Below are 12,942 nucleotides of genomic sequence, written 5' to 3' on the forward strand. Positions count from 1 at the left end.
CACTCTGTGTGCGTGTGCGTGTGTGTGTGTGTGTGTGTTTGTGTGTGTATGTGCGTATGTTCCTTTCATCTATTTGCATGTATTTGCATTATATAATTCAAACAAAAGGGCAAAGAGGCAAAAACAAGAACAAAGTGTCAGAACGTGACTTTTTTATCGTCCTATTACAAGCAGCAGTTTGAGTGTATGTGGAGGCTGTATGTTATAAACTGTACCATGCAAATATTTACATTATATTTGAATGGAATAGCAAATGGTATGAGAATAATAATGGAACAGACAGGTGAGTGACGTAATGAAACGTTACTCTGGAAAGGTCCAGGTCGTGACAGCCTGTGTTGTCCCCAGTCGAACAGGACAAACTGTGTCCTTTACAGGCAGCAGCAGCACCACGTGTCGGTGACAGGTACGGCACCTGCTGCTGCTCACAGTGCGTCAGCCACTCATAGTGAAGACATCGAGGAGCAGGGGAAGGAGGAGCTGTTATCAAAGAGGGGGAGCACACAGCTGCAGCATCCTCTGAGTCTAAAAACCAGGAGGAGCAGGACAATTGAAGAAGAGGACTCCTGATACAGTGTGGTCGCCTCGCTCGAACGCAGACGTCTGCAGCATCCCCCTCCTCTCTCCCTCTCTCTCTCTCTCAGACACACACAAACATTCTTGTCTCCATCACAGAGAGCCGTCACGACTCATCTATCCAATCAGAGAGAAGCCCCTGGCAGGGACAACCACAGGCTCCATACTTCTTCAGTCCCACCGTCTATCAGTGTCCCAACTCCCAGCTCGCATCCCGGCCTTCTCCTCATCAAAATGAGGAAGGGGCTCCACGGTGGTCAAGCTCACGCGGGCCATCTGCACAGCAGTGAGGAGAAGGAGAGGGACGTGTGGAGGGAGAAGGAGGAAAAGGAGCAGCAGCACAGGAGGGCTGAGAAGAAGCTGCTGGCCTTCTGGATGTCCCTGTCCTACAGGACCTGGACCTTCTTCAGGCCCCGAGAGAGACCCAGCTTCCAGCGCTCCACCTCGGCAGCACGTCTGCTGAAGAGTGAGGCATGAGAGGAGGAAGTGTATGTGTGTCTGTGTGTGTGTGTGTGGTCTGTCAGTAGCAGAGTGGTAGAGGAGGCCTCACAGATCTGCTGTCAAGTGGACCTGTGTGTGGGTGCATGAGTGTCAATGTGTGTGTGTGTGTGTGTGTGTGTGTGTGTGTGTGTGTGTGTGTGTGTGTGTGTGTGTGTGTGTGTGTATGTGTGTGTGTGTGTGTGTGTGTTATCCATTCAAGTCTAGGAAAGCAGCTTCCTCTGACTAGTCCACCATTTGCACAGTACTTTGCGTTGTTGCCCTGTGGGAGAGAAAGATGAAGAACAAAACAAGCTTGTTGTGTCATCACAGTTTTTTGCCAAACAACTTTATGAACAACTGATTTCAGTCAAGAACCATCACCGGTGACTTTTAAAGAGCCTGAGGTGACAACTTGGAAACACACAAACAAAAGAGGGAATACTCTTTTTCCCCTCTGTGGAAATAGACCATTATCTAATGGTTGTGTCATCGATGCCGTCGACACAAAGATTTGGTGACACCTCCAGCAGGACTTTTCAGGCAGGGATGGGTTAACTGAGTCTGGAGCTGGGCTTCCAGGGGAGGAAGCTGAGGGACTTCAGATGTAAACTGACCCACTCACCTCACGGCTTCCTGCCAGAGAGCTCATGGATGATCGCAGCCCAGATCCTGGTGCCGTATGGTGCCGGCCGGGATACTCATGGATACAGTGCAAGTATGGAAAAAAGTAGTCTTGTTGTTGAGATTAGATACCAGACAGGTTATATGTCTCTAAACAAATACTGTGAATATAAAAGTAGCGGGAGGGCCGAGGGCATCAGAAAAATAACTGAATGGGATGTTTATCTAAGTGAACTATAGATGATCCAGAGAGAAGATTTCGTCTGCAGAAGATTTTCCTATTTGTAATATTGTCTCACTCTTATCACTGCATCATCAGCTGTATGTTTGTTTAGAAACATACAGGTATATTTGTAACCCTAACCCCTTAACACCTATTATGAATATGAAAGTTAATGCTTGGTCTTGTTTCATGCTTTTTCATCATCACCACTGGTTTCCATGGGTTAATTTTTTTAATGGCGAGTAGCAGGAGGGCCGAGTGCGTCAGACAAATGAGTGAATGTGATGTTTATGTAAGTAATCTAGGGATGATGCATACAAACAAATTATAGTTTCTTTGCTAAATGTGCTAAAAGGAAAAATATGCAATTTACAATATAATTGAATATAAATCTAATAAAATCTATAGAGGGGTTCTTGGTAAAACAGACAGTGTCATACCTTTAAAGAACAGGCAGGTAACAGTTTGTTTGAGTGAATGCTGAATATTTACACAAATTACAGGACAGCACGAGGCAAACAGAGCAGAGCCACCAGACAGCTCTCTCCCTGTTTTTAACGTCTTGTAGATATGTCAACAACAGCTCAATGTAACTGAATAAGGCAGCAGGGCAGTCAGCCGCTAGCTGAAGCATCAGGTTATCAGGTTTCATGGAAACAGTTATCAAACCCAGCAACACGCTCGAGTCCAACTGTTCAGAGGTAAACATTCTCAGAGTGGATGTGAGAAACATGAGAAGTCATTTGGAAAGAAGTTAATCTGACATCTGTGATCCAGCCGCTACATCAGCTGCTAACTGTAACTCTCAGTGCTATCAATGCCTTGCGGGTAATTTAGGCACCAGACTTTGATCAAGAACAAGTGAATTAAAAAATGATCTAAATCAGATTTTGCTGCATTGGCTTTAATCGCAGAAAGAAGGTTTTCAAGTCCTCATTTACTGTTGGCAAATGTTTCAAAGGTTCATTGAAGTGTGTTGCAGCAGTTAAAAAAAAGTAAATTAAATACCAGTCTACATTTTCATTTAAAAATTCATTAAAACAATAGTTTTTGTTGTGTATTTCACTGTAATGTATTGGCGTTGTGCTCGGTGGGAGCAGATTGTGCCCTGAACGAACACTGTGGTGTGTTTCAGCACTGGGAGGTGTTCAAGGAGATCTCAGAGGTGTTTATCTTGGTGCCAGCTCTGGTGGGGCTGAAGGGGAATCTAGAGATGACTTTGGCATCCAGACTCTCAACAGCAGTGAGTGGGAACACACACAACACATCACAACACAACACAACACAACACACATGCAATCAGAACGAGATGGAAACAATTATTCTTTCATTTGGTTTGTATTGGATTTGGAGCGAAGACAAATCAAAGCATTTATCAGGGTAATTCTAACATCTTTTACATAAACATTTCGATGAGACTTGTTTAAAAACCAAAACCATGTGACTGAGACACATGATTACATAAACTAGTCTATGGAAACGTCCACAGGCAAACACAGGGCAGATGGAGGAGGCCCAGCAGCAGTGGAGTTTGGTGGTCTGTAATCTGGCTCTCATTCAGGTGACACACTCATCCATACTACATCCATACAATAAGGATAACACACTGCATCACTTTGTTCAATGTGTAGTACAATTCAGAACACTTCAGCCAATGGTTTTACAATGATTTGTGTGTCATTTTTGCGTAGTCACAAATAGTTTATGTATTTCACTAACATCACAAAAACATGTACAGCATAATACAGTCTCTAACTTGTTTTTAAGACAGACAGATAACATGCAGGTAAGACTAGAATGACATTCATTTGAGCTCATACCTCCACCAAGGCCCAACAGTCCCCGTAAATTAAATCAAGCTGCAAATTGCACACGTTTTCTCATCGATCGTTAAATCGAGATATCTGTAAAAACAAAAGGTCAAGTAAACACCCTATCTTGCCATGTTAAAGACAATGGTAAATACAATTCCTGAACCCTTCCATTTGTCTGTGGATCCGAGCCAAAATGTTCTTGGCCCATGTTCCATCCATCCCCCAAGTTTCACTGACATTTGTTCCGTAGTTATTGCATAATGCTGCTGACAAAGAATCCAACCAATCGTCCAACCAACAAACACACACCTCCTTCGATGAGGATATACAAATATGGAAAGAGAGTTCTATAGATTGATAAACAAATTCAATAAATAAATATAATGAATAGATCCTCTAGGCTCTGTCCTCCCTCCCCAGGTCCAGGCCACAGTTGTGGGCTTCTTGGCAGCGGTTGCAGCGTTGGCTCTTGGGGTTCTGACCAGGGGGAGAGGGGATCTTATCAAGGCTGCTATCCTGTGTGCCAGCAGCGTCACCACTGCTTTCATCACTGCTCTGTCTCTAGGTGAGACATACACACAAAGTGCTGCAGAGAAACAAGGGGCTGAGAGTAGATTGGATACCCAGAATGCAACTGGCGGGCAGGAACGTTTCTGAGCCTGGTGTGTTGTTTTTATATCTTCTATGTCAAGTCACTGTCTGATGCTTTGTCAGGTCTGGTGATGGTGGCAGTGATCATTGGCTCCAGGAAAATGGGGATTAACCCGGATAACGTGGCCACGCCCATCGCGGCCAGCCTTGGTGATGTCATCACGCTGTCTGTGCTCGCTGGGGTCAGCAGCCTCCTCTTCTGTTACAGAGGTCAGAGGTCACACTTATCAGGGAAGCACGTGCAGAGATCAAAAAGGATGAAGCCTAAATCGAATCAGTTACACTGACACAAGAGTTTTTGAAAGATATTAGGAGCAAAAGATGATCAACATTTACATAACTGTGCATCAGCAGTATTGGTGGTGCAGTGGTGATGCATTTCAACCAGAAGATGGCAGCATAGTCCACATTTGATTTACAGCAGCAGTTAACCTCAACCTGCTGTCTACATTCATTCATATCATGGGCACATCCTTTTAATTCTTAATCCCTGTTTGCATTAAACTCATGTGTACCGGTTTATTCTGTGCAGACATGTGGTACCTGCCTCCTGTGGTGTGTGTCTTCTGGTTGCTCCTCATCCCAGCCTGGGTCACCATGGCCTGCCACTCTCCACCGGTCAGAGAGGTCCTAAAGTCAGGCTGGACACCGGTCATCATGGCCATGGCCATCAGCAGGTGAGGTGACAGGCTGACAGCTGCAGCTTTAGACCCAGGTGACCCACTGAGACTCACTGAGATGGGCTGTGTTGTCATCTCTTCAGTATTGGTGGCCTGATTCTGGATAAGACAGTGAGTGATCCAAACTTTGAGGGAATGGCAGTGTTCACACCAGTCATCAACGGTGAGTAAAATCCTGTCTGATTAATGCACCATTTCCACACTTATTTACTTTATATGAACCTATTTATTTAGACTGAGACTATTTTAAGGTGTGTATCGTCTGTTTTGAGTCTTTTTATTATATATATATATATATATTATAACTTCTGCTAAAAAAAACACACTAACAAACATAACACTTAATCGTCAAAGTATAACAGCAAGTCAGTTAAATTCCAGTGATATCAATCTGTCCATTTAGGAAGCACAAGTGATAATGAATCACTTTCACCTGCTTTGGTGCAAATTAAAAGGACAACATGTCCAATGGAGAAGCAAAATCAAGACAACCCCCAAAAAGAGGTTGTCTTGATTTTGCATGTGCTGGCCACAGACAGCTGCTCTCTCTTTATCCTTCCTGACTAATTCTTCTTTAGTTTTGTGTTCTGCTAGTGTCCTTGTCACTACTGGTAGCATGAGGCGGTACGTGCAGTCCAATCAGATTGAACAGGTAGTCCAGCTCCTCCAGGAAGACTTGCTGTGTCTCCCAGCACAATCTCAAGAGCATGGAGGAGATACCAGGAGACCAGCAGTTATACAAGGAGAGCTGGACATGACCCTAGAAGGGCATCAACCCAACAGCAGGACCGGTATCAGCTCCTTACTGGTCCTGCAGGCTAAAGGTGTGCATGTTTCTGACCAAACTGTCAGAAACAGACTCCATGAGGGTGGCATGAGGGCCCGATGTCCTCTAGTGGGATCTGTGCTCTCAGCCCAGCACCGCGCAGCTCGATTGGCATTTGCCAGAGAACACCAGAATTGGCAGGTCTACAATTGGCGCCCTGTTCTCGTCACAGATGAGAGCCGGTTCACCCTGAGAACATGTGACAGGCGTGAAAGAGTCTGGAGATGCTGTGGTGAACGTTATGCTGCCAGTAACATCATCCAGCATGACTGGTTTGGCAGTGGGTCAGTGATGGTCTTGGGAGGCATATCCTTGGAGGATCACAGAACTCCATGTTATAGCCAACGGTGAGATTGCCAGACCTTACGCTGGTGCAGAGGGCCCCGGGTTCCTCCTGGTGCAGGACAATGCCCGGTCTCATGTGGCCAGAGTGTGTAGGCAGTTCCTGGATGACAAAGGCATTGAGGCCACTGACTGGCTCTGACGTTCCCCTGACCTAAATCCAATTGAGCACCTATGGGAAGTCATGTATTGGTGTGTCCGACACCGCCAAGTATCACCAGAGTGTCCAGGAGCTCACTGATGCCCTGATCCAGGTCTGGGAGAAGTTCCCCAGGACACCATCTGCCGACTCATAGGGAGCATGCCCAGACGTGTCGGGAGTGCATACAGTCACGCGGGGGCCTCACACACTACTGAGTCACATTATGAGTTGCCAGGATGAAATTCACGCAGGTTGCATCAGCCTGTGATTTCAGGTTTTCACTTTGATTTAAAGTGTGGTTTCGAATCCAGCCTGATTTTGGTTTCCATTGACCATTGTTACAGCATTTTGTTCTCAAAAAATTATAGAATATACATCAGTAAAGATTTTCAACTGGATTAATTCGTTCATCAAGATTTCATTTGAGATTGAAGTGTTCCATAATTTTTTTTTAGCAGTATAGTAGTTATATAGTTATATAGTTGTTAGTATATAACTGGGGGCTGTGACCCCCAAACTGGGAGAGTGGCTCCAACAGATTCCAGGATCAACATCTGAAGCCTCAGTCCAGTAGAGTGCAGTCCTAGGAACAGCTAAGATACTGCGCAGAACCCTCAAACTCCCAGGCCTCTGGTAGAGGAAGACAATACCACCCCCCCACCCCCCCCAACAAGGAGGGTGAGAGGGAGATTTTTTAAATTTTATTTGACTATAGATATACACTATGAATCTAAATGTATTCATTTATTCTTTATTTGGGAAGGGACTATTTATATTAAAATACTTTACATATATATAAAAAAATTGTTTTAATACAAATGTAAATGCACCCGAGTTAGCTGCACTAGGTGATTTTCATCAGCTGTCCCTTTGCCAGATGTTGAAAGGCATCCCGTAATCGTGCAATAATCATAATACAATAGCAGCAAATGTTGGGATCCCAGAGTGGGATTGTGCAGCGCCCCCTGGCTGCACCTCTGGTAGTTCTACTGGAGGTAGATTTGAAGTTGATGAAAAAAGACAGAGGAGGAGATAAACCAGGTGTAATCTTGAGAACTAGATATTTTTGTATATGATGAGGTTTTCCCAGCTGAGCAGTTAGACCAATTTAGATACATGGTTTAAAAAGAGAAATAATTCAATGATCGATTCAGTAGTAAACTTATATTTCATGATTTCATTTCCAGTCTTAACTGTGATTACTTATAAGTTGCTTGTGAGATACAAATCTTTATGGTTATTATTTGCACTGTATCACATTAAAAGTGTTATTAGGTCGTTTATTAAGCATTCATTTTGGGCCAATACATCAAGTAAATACTTATTAGGTGTTTCTCTGGAGAAGTGAGAACATCAACATGCTGATGGCAATAGAGAGCAAGTCATTAGATCACTTATGTCGGTTAAATTATACTAATTATTATATTGTATAATTATATTATATCATTAATAATCTGAAACTACGGTTATTATAGCAGGGATTTGACAAAACTTTGAAGATATTTCTCTGTTAATTACATTTTGTCCACCTTTTCCCCCACTTGTAACTTTTCTTTGCATCCGATTGGTTCCCACTGAACATGCAAGGAGAGATGCCAAGGAGGAGTTAGGATGCAAGGAGAGAGGAAACAAGGAAACAGTTTAGAGAAATTAGATGTCCTTTTAGTCTGAATCTAGAGGAGACAGAATTTCTGCAGGGATGTATGATACAGTGCTCAGCGGACACTTTGTCAGACAAGTCCTCATTTCACAGGGCCAGAGATATGAAATTAACTGTGATAATAGTAGTGGTTACTTTTTACTAAAATAGATGTAATTGTGAATAATGCCCCTTTCATTTAAACTGAAACAATTAGTGACCTCTCCTCTCTTGGAAAAGGAATTAACACTGACATATTTTCCTACAGGAGTAAGCAGAGCTGGGATTTGGGGTTATGGTGTTTTAATAGTCTTAATCTGAAGAATGATAATTAAGCCTCTTAAGTACCTTCATTATTGTAAGAAAAAGCCTAATGGCAACTGATGTCATGTGGAAATTGCTAAAGCGTGCAGGCGCCCAGCAGCTAATCCCATTATTTATAAGTCCTGGGGTCTCCACATGCTGACAGTGAATAAGTCACAGTGCTAAAGGCAAAGCTCAACTTTTAAATGGCTCCAGGTATGAAGTGTTAGTCAGTCACGAGGTGGGAAAGTCTCCTCTCTGTCAGGACTCTCAGGGAGGCACATGGGGCCAGATCTTCTGCTGCCCACACATACTAAGTAGAGAGCCATAACAATGGTCTTTACATGAACCAAAAGCCTGATCAGAATGCCAACTATGCATTCATCCGCTCCCGTTTCCGCAGCATCCCTGCCAGCCGCGGTGCTCCCACAGACTCCTTTGCCATCCCAGTACAGGAAGTGCATTTGCATTCCTATTCAGCTCTTTTCCCTCCTGCCATGTTGACCAGAAACAATCCCCCTGTTTTGCTCCAATGACCCATGTGCTCTAACCCTCTGCAAGCCAAAATGAAATCAGCCTGAAGCGAAGAGCAATATGTTACAATGAATATAGCTAGATTGCCTTTTCCAGACATTCAGAGAAATGCATCCCACAGGAGCCTGAGAGTTAGGAATAACTGCTGAGTAGATTCAAGTCAAATTACTGTTTGGGCTGGTGAATTATTTTTCCTCTATTCTGCTCAGCCAAGAGGCTCTCAGAGGGACAGAGAACAACGGCAACCGTTGGATATTAGGCAGCCTTACTGCTGTTCTCAGCTGAATCCTGAAATGGTTTTGTATATTTTATCATTACTGGTCTCTGGCAACACTTTCATGAATACCATTTCCTGTCCATGCAGGTGTAGGGGGAAATCTGGTGGCCATCCAGGCCAGCAGGATGTCCACCTACCTCCACTACTGGGGTGTTCCTGGATCCCTTCCATTAAAAAAGAGTGAGAACTGTCCTGGACCCTGTGATACCTTCTGCTCCTCAGGTCAGATGTAAAAACCAACACCTGGTTTAAAGGCTTTGTGCAGAAATATAGCTCTTTGTTATAAGTTTAGCTTTTGTCTGGATCCTTTCTGTTTGTGACACTTGAGTTCAACAGCCTTTGCGATTCAGAGGCAGAGTTTTATTGAAGAAATGTTGGCAGCTTAAAAGATGATAAATAGTCTAGGATAGAGCTAAATAGTTATGTTGTGATATTTCTCTAGCAGTCTCTATCTCTCTTTCCACGAAAATAGAAAGAGAAACAAAAAGAGTTGTTAATTAGTTATATTGGTTTTGCAGTAGGTTGCATAGCACAGTCTTGTTTCCATTGCTAATGGAATAATTAGGATGTTCTTCAGCACAAAAGTGGTCTGACACAAACGGAAAATTCACTTCAAACCAGCTACTTCGGTGAAATAGTAGGAGGAAATAAATTGAATGAATAGTTTGACATTTTGGGAAATACAATAACTTTCTTGTCAAGAGTTAGATGAGAGGATCTACTCTCACTTCTGTGCTGTAATGAAGCTACAGTCAACAGATTAGCAACGCTTATCCTACCTTTGTTTTGCATTAAGACGAGGAACAGGGGGAAACAGCTTGACTCTGACTGAAGTTAGCAGTTTGTTAATCAGTTTGTGATGTGTAAAAACACTAATTTGAAGAACAACATATGGCATCATTTGAATAGGTTAGAGGTAATAACTTGATCCTAGCTCCAGCTACATACAGACCATAAATAACTCCACAAGTTGTCTGACTATTCCTTTAAAAAGTCTTGTTTGTACCAGACATGAACCACGTTCATGTGAAATGTGAATTTAATAATGCAACTGGTTCAGTACAGATGCACCAATCATTGTTTCTGATGTTCATCAACCAGACGATCAGGGTTCATTTGAAAATAAAATCATGGTTGACAATTCTACTGATACATCTGTAAACAGCACTGATGCTTTTATGTAGCACAAGAGTATATTGTTTAAAGTTAGCTCTTTTAACACCTAACGCTTGTTTTTAAGTTAATGCTAAACACAGTATAGGCTTCACACTTGTTATTACTTGTATTGTGTTGACCCAGACATGAACTCTCAATCAGCCAAAGTCCTGGTCCTCCTCGTCGTCCCGGGTCACCTCCTCTTCCTGTACACCATCCAGCTCCTGCGGGGCGGCCATACTGCCATGACCTTCTCCTTCATCATCTGCTACCTGTCTGCTGCTCTGCTTCAGGTCAAATAACCCGATATGAAGATGTTTTAACCTACAAGACTAATTTGACTTTTGTCTTTAAATAGTACCAATCTGAGATATTCCAATTTGAAATCTGAATCAACTGTCATCATGCAGGTGGTGATTTTGCTTTACGGGGCCAGGCTGATGGTGCGCTGGCTGTGGAAGAGGGGACTCGATCCAGACAATTTCTCCATCCCATACCTTACAGCTCTCGGTGACCTGTTGGGGACTGGCTTCTTGGCTCTGAGCTTCAGACTCATTCTGACGCTCAGCTCATCTGGGGCTGGAGTTTGACACAGAAAAGCTTTTCTGTACATGCTGAATGTACTGTTCCCTATATGCGGTACAAGAAGCCCATTGGACTTCCTTCAACAAGAAGGTGAGGAAGAAAGGCCACAGGAGGCAAGTTAGGGCATTCTGTTAATGCCTACTGATGGCACTATGGGATATTTTGAGCACAGAAATTTGCATTTTTTCAAGCCCATACATTCCATTGAACAAATGATCATCATGCCAATAATTTAAATTCAGCCAAAAGAAATCTATTCTTTGCTGTATGATTATGTTCCCTACTGTGCAAGTGCACAGTTAGAGCCACTGACCTTTTGCTCATTTTCACAGCAGCCATTTTGAAATGAATAAGAGGGTTAACCCAGGTGTTAAAGGGATAGTTCACCCAAAGATAAAAATTCCCTCATTATCTACTCACCACTATGTTGATGGAGGGGTGGGTGAAGTGTTTGAGTCCACAAAACACTTTTGGAGTTTCAGGGGTAAACAGCATTGCAGCCAAATCCAATACAATTGAAGTAACTAAGGACCAATTCTTCAAATGTAAAAAAACGTGAGAAGCCCCCCGGCATCGGCATAGTGGTGAGTAGATAATGACAGAATTATCACTTTCGGGTGAACTATCCCTTTAAGGTTAACTAATGACATTACACACAAGTGTTAACCTCGGCTGTAAAAATTGACCTAACCCACCAGTTTGCACAAAGCCTGACACTTTATTACTGCACAGAGATGAGAGGGAAAAGGAGATTAACCAGAGGCTATCGGAGGCTGAGCCGACCAAATACACACAGACACAATATTACACTTTGTAACATTATTTAGATAAGTGCTATATAAATAAAGTTATTATTATTATTATTATTATTATAATATTTAGCTTTCTCTGTCATTCCATAGTAACTGTTCAGGTTAGATCCTGGAATTAAAAAAAATTTACACTATTACCAGATATAGCCCTATGTATACAGCCTCATTTTCCCCTTTACATGTTTGGGATCCAAACTTGACTACAATTTATTGGAAAGACTCTTCCAGTTTAGAGCTTACAGACAGTTGGCATATCGGCTGGCTGGGGGAATAAATACCAATTTACATCAGTCTGAACAGACTTTTATAGTTATGCAACAATTTTGTCTAAAAACAGGATTAAGTCACTTCTGGTTGTTTTGTTGCCAGTCTGGTTGCTCGCGCAATGTTTTTCATGCATTTATACAGAATGAAGAGGGTTTATGAGGAAAACGAAAAAATTAATTGCAAAAAGAATATGTTCATTATCATTGTAATGTATACAAATCTATGTATGGTTTACACTGGATCAGGAACTGTTGATTAGTATTCTGAATATTCTGTGTTTGACACGTGTGCAGGGATCAGGATAAACACACTGTGAGCGTCCCAAAGAGCAGGAGATAAAGAGCAAATAACAAAAACTGAGCGACAGAAAATAACAGACATCTTTTGAGCACAGATTAGACTTTTGTTTGGACAAATTATATTATTCTTTAGTGGTCATAATTAGTCAACAAAAAAATAACTTACTTATAAGAATGGTTTTTCATGCTCAAAATACGGGTTCACATCAGAGATGGAGTTATTACAAGGTAGAGGCTGCAAAAATAAAAGTCAACATGACCTGGTTCAACATAGAAAGATAAGCTGAGGACAGTGTGGACTCTGTGGAGTTTGAATCAACACCAAGCTTGGCCCTGTAGAAACAACATCCATCTAAAATGGACACAACAGAGACTGAAGAACCCACAGTATCGTTACCTGGTTAAACATCTGTACACCCATTGTCAGCTTTTAAAATGTTAGATGGCAAGTGATTGTATTAGGGCAATTAAATTATAAAACTGAGTGTAAATGTGTATCAACAGATGCTGCACTGCCTGGAGGAATGTTAGGATTTTACTGTCTTTATTTTTTGTAGATTTGTGCCTTTACACCGTGATAAGCCTTCAGTTCTCTGCGTTTGATGTTCTCTACTGGATATTATATTTTTGTGCATCACAGTGCCACTAAAGGTATCCTGTCGTTTGACTGTCTCTATGTTACTATACGTTCCGGATAAAGACAGTACAGATATTTC

General features: G+C 42.4%; 1 pseudogene; it reads left to right on the forward strand.

Moving 5' to 3' along the window:
- The first annotated feature begins 1,612 nt into the window (after positions 1-1,612).
- Positions 1,613-11,296, forward strand: LOC118104845 (annotated as a pseudogene).
- Positions 11,297-12,942: the final 1,646 nt, after the last annotated feature.

This window comes from Hippoglossus stenolepis, chromosome 3, assembly GCF_022539355.2.
Source record: "Hippoglossus stenolepis isolate QCI-W04-F060 chromosome 3, HSTE1.2, whole genome shotgun sequence".
Classification (NCBI taxonomy): Eukaryota; Metazoa; Chordata; class Actinopteri; order Pleuronectiformes; family Pleuronectidae; genus Hippoglossus; species Hippoglossus stenolepis.